At 40.7% G+C, this 10,582-nt stretch overlaps 1 non-coding gene across 1 annotated transcript; it reads left to right on the top strand.

Annotated features, from left to right (window-relative positions):
- The first annotated feature begins 8,349 nt into the window (after positions 1 to 8,349).
- Positions 8,350 to 8,480, top strand: LOC129682591 (small nucleolar RNA SNORA17). Its single transcript, XR_008721001.1, has one exon. It is a non-coding gene; the product is annotated as a small nucleolar RNA SNORA17 (small nucleolar RNA).
- The last annotated feature ends 2,102 nt before the right edge of the window (positions 8,481 to 10,582 follow it).

Below are 10,582 nucleotides of genomic sequence, written 5' to 3'. Positions count from 1 at the left end.
ACTCACACTGTCATGATTTTCAATGTAACATTAACAAAATAAACATAATCAGGCTTGATTGTGTATTGTCTCATGTTTATGAACTACATAATGGAAAAAAGAAGAGGAAAATACACACAAGGTGTTCCAGAATTCAGCCTGGTGATAGGAAAATGTTTTCTCAAACTTGTGACTGATTTCACAGGTAGGGCCATATGGGCCCTGCTTATTGGTTCTCAAAAGTTCAATGACTCCACAAACAACTCACTTTCCTGCTGTTCTGAAGCCAAGAAATTAATTCTGAAAATCTTTCCCAGACAAGTGCTACAATACAATACTTTATATTGTGTCTGTGTCAAAACAGCATGCTTAGACCAAGAGATATTGTAGAGTCACATGACACTGTTTTACAAAGGCATACCAGCACCTCTGGGAGAGTCTTCTGTGAGGGCTGTGGCTCATTGCAGTTCCTGGAGATGTTTTGAAGCTCACTGCAATCTGTGCCAGGTCTGGAAACTGATAACATCATCTCTCTCTGCTGATAAGAGATATAGATCTTCTTTTGTTGCTAGGATCCTAAGGCTCCAGGGGCATAGAGTTGCTCATTAATTTGCTGACTTTCATAATTGTTTGTAAGTCTGATCTAGGAATCTGCTTATCAATTCAACCCACACTTTGCCCTGTTGCTTGTGAAATATGTGATGTGTATGGTTAAGGCTGCTTTCTCCTTAAAGTTTGCCAAAATTCAAGTTGACAAGAGTAGATTTATTTCCATTTAATCTATGTGTATAATCATGCTGCCTCATCTATGCACCAAGTAACAAATACAAATGGTCTATGGTCACTACATCTCTTTCAAAGGCATCAAGATCAGAAAGCTGAGGCATGTTCAGCAGGTGAACATGCTTGGCAATAAGCCTAACTAAAAACAAGACACCAGAATTTGATCTCTGAGACTGAGAGAAACAGATTCCCACAAGCTGTCCTTTGACAATTACGCATGCATTGTGGCATGAGCCCTGCACCTCCATAGTAAATAAATAAATCTAATTTAAAAGAAAAGGATAGGGAAATTACCAAGTATGGCAGTTTTAATAGGTATGGCCCGCAAAGATTCGTGTGCTTGAACGCTTAGCCCATTCAAAGTGGCACTATGAGATGGTGTGACCTTGATGAGTGGGTGTGGCCTTGTTGGAGGAAGTATTTCACTGCAGAGGTAGGCTTTGAGGTCATATGTGCTCAAGTTATATCCAGTGGGGTACACAGTCTCCTTCTGTTCCCTGTACATCAAGATGTAGAACTCTCGGCTCCATCTCCAGCACCATGTCTGCCTGCATGCTGCCATGTTTCCCACCATAACAATAATTAACTACACCTCTGAACTGTAAACCAGTCCAATTAAATATTTCCCTTTGTAAAAGTTGTCTTGGTCATTGTGTCTATTCATTGTGTCTTGGTGTCTAAGACACCAAGAATGTGGCTGGAGCACTGTTGGCCTTGAATTAATGGCTGTCGTTGAAGATCTGTTTGCTTCTAACATCTTCATTATCCCTTTCTCATAGGACAGTATTGCTGGTTGACTAGTAAAAAAATTATACTGATAAAACCCAGAGAGCAAAAAATAATACATTATTCACATAAAGCAGATATAAGCCAAAATAAAATTTCATCACAATCAGAAATCTATCCCAAGCAAGTTTTGAAACTCCTGAGCCTGAGGAAATAAAGATACTTCATTATAATTAGAAACAAACCCTTTATGTCTTGCACTCTTTGCCTTTTAGAGGGGAAATTATATTCTTTAAAAAAAGAAAAGAGAAAAAAATAGTTTTCAACTTTTTTTAGAGCTTTCTTCACCCAATTGCTAAGCATCATGTGAAAACACTAGCTTTTCTGTAGTCAAATGAAGAAGAATTTCCAGCCGGTCCACACTGAGTGAAAACTATTTTTCCATTTGTACTTCAGAACTTAGCAGATAAAATAGTGTTTGAATTATCTGCTACAAGTTTGGATTCTGTGTGGAGCTTGTGGCAAACTAGGTTGTCATGAGGATGACCACGCAGAGCCACCTGAATTTTGGTAAATCTCAGCTCCATTATGTAAGCAAATTCTCACTGACACCCAGATATGAGCATTCACATATACACCTCATAACCTCATAGCCCCTGATTCACTACTGAGTCCATAAAGAGGCCCAATGCCTAACCCTGAAATTTATCTGATCATCTGATTTGGGATGCTCATCATGAGCTGCCTATTGTCTGATCTTCTAGTCGAAAAGTTGACCATTAAGATAGTAGCCTTTCAAGGAGAAATGTTATAAATAAGATCAAGGTAAGGCAGCAGATGGTTGTATTTTCTAGACTCCAGTATCTACTACAACACTCGGTCTCCCCTACTCCATATTTATAAGAAAAGCAGAATGAATCCACTATGAAAGAAGACAACAATTGAATCTGGTTTAAACAGAGACCCAAACCAGAGATAAAAGGGATTCTCTATGCAATCATTGCTATCTCTGAGGAGGACGTAAGGAGAAAGAGTAGACAAGGGAATCTCCAGAGATACAGCTGGCTACATTCTTTGCATGAATTAAAATATGGTCAGAACTATATGTATAGTGACTCATGGATAGTGAGTCATATTTTGACTAGATAATTATGAATTAGTAAAAAAATAAAAATTATGCTTGTTGCTGTGATATCTAAACCAAAGTCGGATGAGAACTTTTAAAAATATTCCCAATGGAAAGTAATTTTGACTTACATAAATACTTGTCACCGTGCAATGACTGCATTAAGATCTTCTTAGTGAAGTGTTACACAAGATAACTTGCCCTGTTGGTGTAAATTAGTCTCTTTCCAAGCCAGCCAGTTCATAAGTCATGAGAACAGTGATAATAATTCCAGTAAGATGTGCATGGCTTTGCATTATCTTCCCTTTATAATGTAGGCCCAAATTTTGCTGGATCCCATTGGCCAAGTTACCAATAGCAGAGATATATGTCAACATTCAAAATTATCACCAGAAGGAAATGGTATGAGCCATAAAACAGTGGAAACTTGATTTCATTAGGATATGATCCACCATGGAATAGGCTCAAGCTTCATCTCTTTCATCCCAGATGAAGGTTAGCTGTCTGACTCACTCTGCCACCTTTATCACCTCCATCTGGTATCTTAGTCAGTGCCTGAATCACCATCACAGCTCAGCGAACTCAGCCATAATTGTGATCAGCTTTCACTTTACAACGCAAAGCACTGAGAAAATAAATGGATGCCATGGGATTCAGGCCCTCATGCCCCAAAAGCTATAGTCTGGAATAATGCCATATTGATGTTGCACAGCTTATTTCTAGTGCATATAACATTACTCTAATAAACAAAGATTCCATGACTGGAAAGACACAATCTTGTAGGTCCCTTGGAGTCATATTAAATCCACTGCTCCTTGGAGCCAAAGCTACAACTGCGTTGAAACAGCCTCCTATATCAACCATTCCTCACCTTCCTCTTCAGTTTATATTCTCTTCCTGAGCCCTCTGTCTGATTTTACTACATAGTTTGTAATAAGTTGCTTAGGCCTAAGAAACTTACACTTCTAAGGAGTGTCTACTCTACTCAAGGCTATATTTATTCTACCCAAACCCGCTCCAGACAGTGTGGCAAGTGCCTAGAACTTACTAAAAAGCTGTGTAGACCTAACCCTAGTCAAGAAAGTCAAGAAGACTTTCTTTTTGTTCTTTTACCCAGAGCTCGAATTCTTTCAAGACAGAGAATGTATCAAGGACTGTCTACCCAAACCTGCTTAGCAGCATGAAGCCTCTATAATACTGCAGTACATAGAAGTCACAGAACCTATAATTGACAGCACTAGCTATTTTTCTCCCCAGTAACAATAATAATTAATAGAATTTATTCCAGCTTTTTCAATAACAGGAAACCCAAGACCAAAGCAAGTTTGTTGTTTCTACCAAAATTATCCATTAATTCTTTTTTCTTTTGTTTAGAAGATCAACAGAGTCAACTAATCTAGGTTCATGGGAGCTTACAGACACTGAAGCACCAAACAAAAAAGCACACATGGACTTGACCTAGGCCCCCTACACATATGTAGCTGATGGGCAGCTTGGTCTTATTGTGGGCCCCCTAGCAAGTGGAGTGGGGACTGTCTCTGACATGGACTCTGTTACCTGTTTTTGGATGACTTTCCTCTATCTGGGCTACCTTGTTGGGCCTCAGTGGAAGAGGATATGTGTAGTCCTGTTGAGACTTGATGAGCCAGGATGGGTGGTAGGGGTAGGGGCTCCCCTTTTCTGAGGAAAAGAGGAAGGGGAAGGGGAAAGAAGATAGGAGGGTGGAACCCACTAAAAAGGAAGGAGGAGGCTGCAATCAGGGTATAAAGTGAATGAATAAATAAATAAATAAATAAGAATGAGTGAACCCAATTTGCCACAAAAAAAAAGTTGAATTAAATCTTAACATGGCTCCAGATTTAGCTCAGTCCATCGACATTTAATCCATAATAATTGGGAGCTATATATTACTTATTAGGTTTTCTAAATAAAATTAAATATGGCATAAAGTTTTACCAGAAACTGCAGTTTTATAAGAAACCTAATCATCTAGCATCAAAATATATGATAATTAGAAAAGAAATATTCTTTCTATATTTTATGGTCATGTGTAGCGGGGCTCTCAAAATAGACTCTTGAATGCCTGGGTTTCTATTTTAAAACCCTCAACAGATAAGAGCTAGCTCCTCTATTGAGAAAAGCTCAAAACTCAACTGTGTGTCAGAATTTGTCACAGAGTATAAACGTTTAGGTATAATATAAATAACAGGAAGAACAGGGATGTCAAACTGGAAGCGAGAAGAGAGTGCAGAGTGCAGCTCTCAGTCACATCACCTGAGGTTCTGCAGGGGGCAGGCCTGCTGCTTTACATTGAGTTTTCCACAAATCTCACTCTAAATGACAATGAAGCATAACGATGCCCACCCTTTAATGCCCTGGATTCTGGAAAGATGATTCTGACTCACGCACTATTCTAAGAACTTAGGAACTGTGGGAAATGAGAGAAGAATGGATAAAGATGACAAGTCATAAAAATAGATCTTTATTAGATCAGTCTTTGCTCAGTGAAGTCTGTCATTGTGAAGTGATTGGTACAAAAAGCCATTTCTGTGTTTATAAAACCAGCTATGTTCTTGTAGAAAAACATCTCTCTTTCTCTGTCTGTCTCTCTCTCTGAAACCAAGTAAATTATGTGTATTAGAAGGAGGATATGGGTGTCAATCTGTTTAGTGTGGAAATCTGTTAATCTGTTTAGGTTGGTTAAAATGACAAACCATACCTTGCTCACAAGTCTTTAGAAATATATCACTCACACTTTAAACTTGAACACAGGTTCATTAGCCTTTGTGTTTTCAGTGTCTTGACAGCCATGATGGTAGTATATCCCATCAGCTGTTACAGATACTCAGCAGAGGAGAGAGATTACCACCAGTTTCTTTCTCTGTCCAAAAGGGTTTTTAGTTTTTGGTGCAATAGTTACCCCTATGTGAGGAAGCTAAGATAACACCCACTTCACACTCTCATGCTAAGTGGATACTTATTTCTCTCCTATGGAGAATCTGAGGCAGTGAGTTTGAGGAGAGAAGGGAAACCCCATTAGCTATGTACAGTTCTTATTTTGAACATTAACATCATTTTAACATTATTTTCTTCTTATTTATGTGTATGTGGGTCTGTCACTGTGAGTGTCTACCACATGTATGCCGGAGCCTGTGGAGGTCAGAAGAGGGTGTCAGATTTTCTGAGGCTGGAGTTACAGGTGGCTGTAAGCTGCTGCATGTGGGTGCTGGAAACCAAACTCAGGTTCTCTGGATGATCAGCAAGCCCTTGTAATAGCTAAGCCACCTCTCCAGCCCTCAACATTAACTTAAAAACACAAATTGCTTGTCCTATACTTATACTTTACTATTAAAAATACTCTTGAAAGAAGAAAAGTAAATATCCAATACAAATAACTGCACAAAAAGGAATAAAGCAGAATCAATAGGAGAAAAGCAAATATACTGGACCTTGAGTCAGCCTCGGTACAAACTGACTATGCAGCGAGAATCCAAAGAGAAGAAGGAACAAGGAAGGTCAAAACTCACTTCATAATAAGTGCTTCATTTCTTAAGTCTATACAGAACTTCAGGTATCTCACCTGTTCATCTATCTTCCTGAACATAAATTTGTATCTTCAAGTGATGTAAAGCTCAGTGTTCATAAAAAGAAGGTGTGAGCACATACAGCTTCCTGGTGTGAATGCTCTCACAGGAAGTCCAATGCTACATGTCAGAACAGCCCACTGAGTACGCGTCTAACATGGGCCCAATGCTATAATGGATGTATGTAGCAATGGTATCAAAGCATCACCCCATGACTGCATTTAAATTACTTAGAAGTATGATTAACCTTCTATAAATGTCTTCATTTTTATCATTTTTATCAGGATTCTGACAGACTCTTTATGCCAGACACAATAATTTTATCCACGCCTGGAAAAACATCTGGGCTCTACTATTTACAATTAAAGACATGCAGTTTAAGTTGTTGTTTTGGTAAACAATAGACTGAGATACCAACGAAGGTGAAGTTCAGGCCTCTACGCAGCACCCAGCATCTTCCTTATGCTTGGGTAAAGACTCAGAGTTCCTAACTGCAGACTAGTACAACCATGAAAGGTTCTAAGGGAAGTGAATAGCATCCATTGCCAGTTGCACTTAGGAAAGTTAAAAAAAAAATAGTGCAGCCATGCAATAGAACAAGAAAGAAGACCTGAAAACACATCACCCCTTTGCTGAGCTGACTCATTCTGAAAAGAAGGCTTTAATACTCACTCGTTACATGAGTATAATCCAAATCACACAAAACATCTTCCCAAGAAAAATATTCGATGCTATTGTTAATTAATGTTTTGGAAAAGAAAACTCAGTGTTTCTTCTAGTTGTTCTCCTTTTTTTTTTTTTTCCATACTGAAAACAAGCAGACAGTACACAGGAAATTATTTTCTTGTTCCTATTTTAAGAAAACAAAACACCCAAACAATCTAAAGTGGTTGTTAAGCAATCAAGATATATATATATTTATGGGAAATGAAAACGAGAGATCAAGAGCCCACCCTTGCAGTTGTCTATAGACTCTCACAGAATCTGGACGCCCATTAATCCTATATCTTGCAAGTACTCCTACTATTTGATTTTTTTCCGTATTTTTCTACCATAGCTCCAGTACCTAAAACACATTATAAACCAATTTCTGATGAAACTGTACAAGTTTTGGAAAGTAGTGGATGACACTCAAACGCCAGCTTCTCGGATTTATTCTCTAGAGATTTATTGAGAATAAATCTCGGATCAGTAGAGGGGAACTAGTCTAAGAAGTGGGGAAACCCTACTTTGATTAGAAAAGTGAGCTAGGAGATTCTGCAGAGCACAGCAGGAGAGTCCAGACTCTGCTCCAGAGCACTATCCCCACCCTTAAACACCTTCCTCCATGTGACAATTTGCCGATGGGATGAGGGTCAGAACTATGGCTTAGAACAAAGATAGAGAATCTCAGGAACTCTGCATTACACTCTCAGTAAGAGTATTTTAGAGACAAAGAAAGAGAGAAAAGATAGGGGGCAGAAATGGAATGTCTACAAAATAATGAGTGACTTTCCTCCCCCATTCTCTCCAATAGAAGAGTCATCCAGACAAAAACACCACCACCAACAGCAACAACAAACACACAAAAACATCTGAACTAAATGTCACCATAGATCAAGTAGACTTGATAGACATCTATATAATGTCTGCACATTATTAGAGCAAAATGCAAACGAATGCTGATTCTTCTTAGTCCATGGAGCTGTCTTTAAAATTGAGGACATTTCTGAAACAAAACAACTCTTAGGAAATACAAGAAAATTGAAAGAGTTTTGTGTGTTCTACCTGATCACAATGGAACTAGAAGTCAACAGCAAGAGAAACTACAGATATACATAACTCATGGAGATTGAACAAAGCACTATTGAATGATGAATGGATAACTGAAAACTTAGAAGTGAGTTTTTCTAATATAATTTTTTATTTGTTACAGCTTTGTATCCCAGCTGTAGCCCCCTCCCTCATTCCCTCCCAATCCCACTGTCCCTCCCTCATCTCCTCCCAAGCCCCTCTCCAAGTCCACTGATAGGGGAGGACCTTCTCCCCTTCCATCTGACCCTAGCCTATCAGGTCTCATCAGAACTGTCTTTCATAGTCTCCCTCTGTGGCCTGGTCAGGCTGCTCCCCTCTCAGGGGGAGGTGATCAAAGAGCCAGCACTGAGTTTTAAAAGTGTTCCTAGAGGCCTTGCAGATGTGACTAAGGTGTCAGTCACATCAGTAGGTGGCAGCAAGCAGAGAGGCTGTTATCTTTGTTCAGTGCACTGACCTATGAACTTCTGAATGATTAGAAGCCTAACATTCCCAGCAAAAAGCAAGCCTCAGATGATCTTTCTCCAGGCAGGCTCCTGATTGATTATCTTTGCCGATGAAATAAAACAATTCAAGTCAGATTAAAAGTGAAAAAAGAGCAGAGGAAGTAGCGCCCAGACGGACAATGGCCAGAAGGGTTTTTAGGGACCATTACGGTGGAGAACTCAAGACTGTTCCTAGAGAAGATGCAGGAGGCAGAGAGTAAAAAAGAAAAGTAGGCAAATGAGAATGAGGGGTTCTATTGTTGGGACAAGCCATTGAAACAGGGAAGACTGCCACCAATGGAGGGGGATAGGGTGCCCTAGTTTGGCCATCCCTGCCCCTCATTTGGGCTTTCTAGAGAACCAGAGTGTAGAATGTCCCAGTTGTTGTACAGACTACTCATATAGGGTAGGTCCCCTCTTGAGCCCGGGGAGATGGTACCAGCATTGATGTCCCAGGAAGATTAAGGGGTGCTGAGGATCATAGTGTAGAGTTCTTTCCACCAGGACCCTAGAGAATTAGGAGATAATTGCTTAAGTTCTCAAGCAGTCCCTGAAGGAGAGTGGGGCAGACTCAGGAGCAGTTGGGTCCTCTGGCATGGGGACAGATAGGTACCATGCAAGGTGGCAGTCAGCATGCAAAGGGAGAAGGGACCATAGGAAGGAGACGAAGGATAGGTACCCAGCTATGGGTGGGTCTGGGCCAGGAGGTGACTGAGGAGGAAAAGCCTCCTGTGCCTCAGAGGCAAGTAAGGGCAATGGGAAGGAGATAGATCCAATATAATCTGAGCTCAAGAGCGATCTTAGTGACTACTGTTTGATGAGTCTGTTGGCTCTCCCAAATTTTCCTAAGGATTGTGGGTAGTAGGTGATGTAGAGTTTCCAGGAGATGTTGAAAGCTTCAGGCACGAGCTCAATGACCCTGGGAGTGAAGGCTGGACCCTTGTCTGTTTGGATAGTCTGCGGCACACCAAACCTAGGAATTATGTGTTCAAGGAGCACCTGAGCCACCATGTCCGCCATTTCCTTGGAGGTGGGAAATGACTCCATCCATCGTGCATCAACAAGGGATAGGAGACAGCGGAGCTTTATGAATGGACATGTGGGTGAAGTCTATTTGCCAGTCTTCACCTGGCTGGTGTCCTTGGAGCTGGTGCAAAGACTGAAGTATCAGGATTATCTCCCTGTAGGTTGGTCTTAGCATATGTCTGACAGAAATCCTGGACTTGTAAAATGTGAGCTCAGATCTCAGTGGCATCTTAAAGAGGTTCTAGGAACTGGAGTAGGACTTTGGAGCCTATGTGTATGCTCTGGTGGATATCAGAGAAGATGGAAGGCACCTGCCCCTGGGAAAGAATAAGGCACTTATTTAGAAAAGCCATCTTTTTTCTTTTTACTTTTTTTTTTTTTTTGCCTGTGCATTCCCTTTTCCAAGGAACTTGGTTTTGTTTGTTTGTTTTTCATCTAGTTGGTACTAAGGTTTTTAGGAGGATGTCAGGGAGAGGATGTGTCCCATGGATCTGGAGGAGCTGAAAACCAAAACCTGGGCTACTGAGTCATCTCTGGCATTGCCCAAATCCATGGGGTCTGTGGAGGTCTGGTACCCCTGGAAGTGAATTACAGCCACCTCTGCTAGGAGTTGGAGAGCCTCTAAAAGTTTGTGGGTAAGGGGGTCATTGACCACAGGTGTGCCCTTTGTGGTGAAGAAATTCCCATTCCTTCCAAAGGACAGTGTATATGAGCTATTAAAATGCATATTTAAAATCAGTATATATGTTAGCTGGTTGGTCCTTGGCTATTTGGTATTCCCTAGTTAAAAGGATTGACTCAGTCTTCTGTTTCCAGTGGAGGTGACTACAGCATAGGCTGTCATTTCCCAATCTGTCTAGGAGAGAGCTCCCATCCACAAAGAGAGTGAGTTGGGGGAAGGGTTGTCTGTGAAGGATTCTTCTAGAAGGCTGGGCTGGGGTAAGCATAGTGCCTTCACAGCCTCTGGGCGGGAGTGAGAGGAGCTATTACAGGGGTATGGATGGGGAGGAGGGTTGCAGAATTTAGGGCAGGACTGGAGGTCAGGGTAATTTGAGGGTTCTCTAGAAACAGAAGATGACAAA

This window comes from Psammomys obesus, unplaced genomic scaffold, assembly GCF_907164565.1.
Source record: "Psammomys obesus unplaced genomic scaffold, mPsaObe1.curated_primary_1811, whole genome shotgun sequence".
In the NCBI taxonomy this organism is placed as follows: Eukaryota; Metazoa; Chordata; class Mammalia; order Rodentia; family Muridae; genus Psammomys; species Psammomys obesus.
Note: the sequence above shows the minus strand (reverse complement) of the source record. Positions and strands in the feature narration are given on the sequence as shown.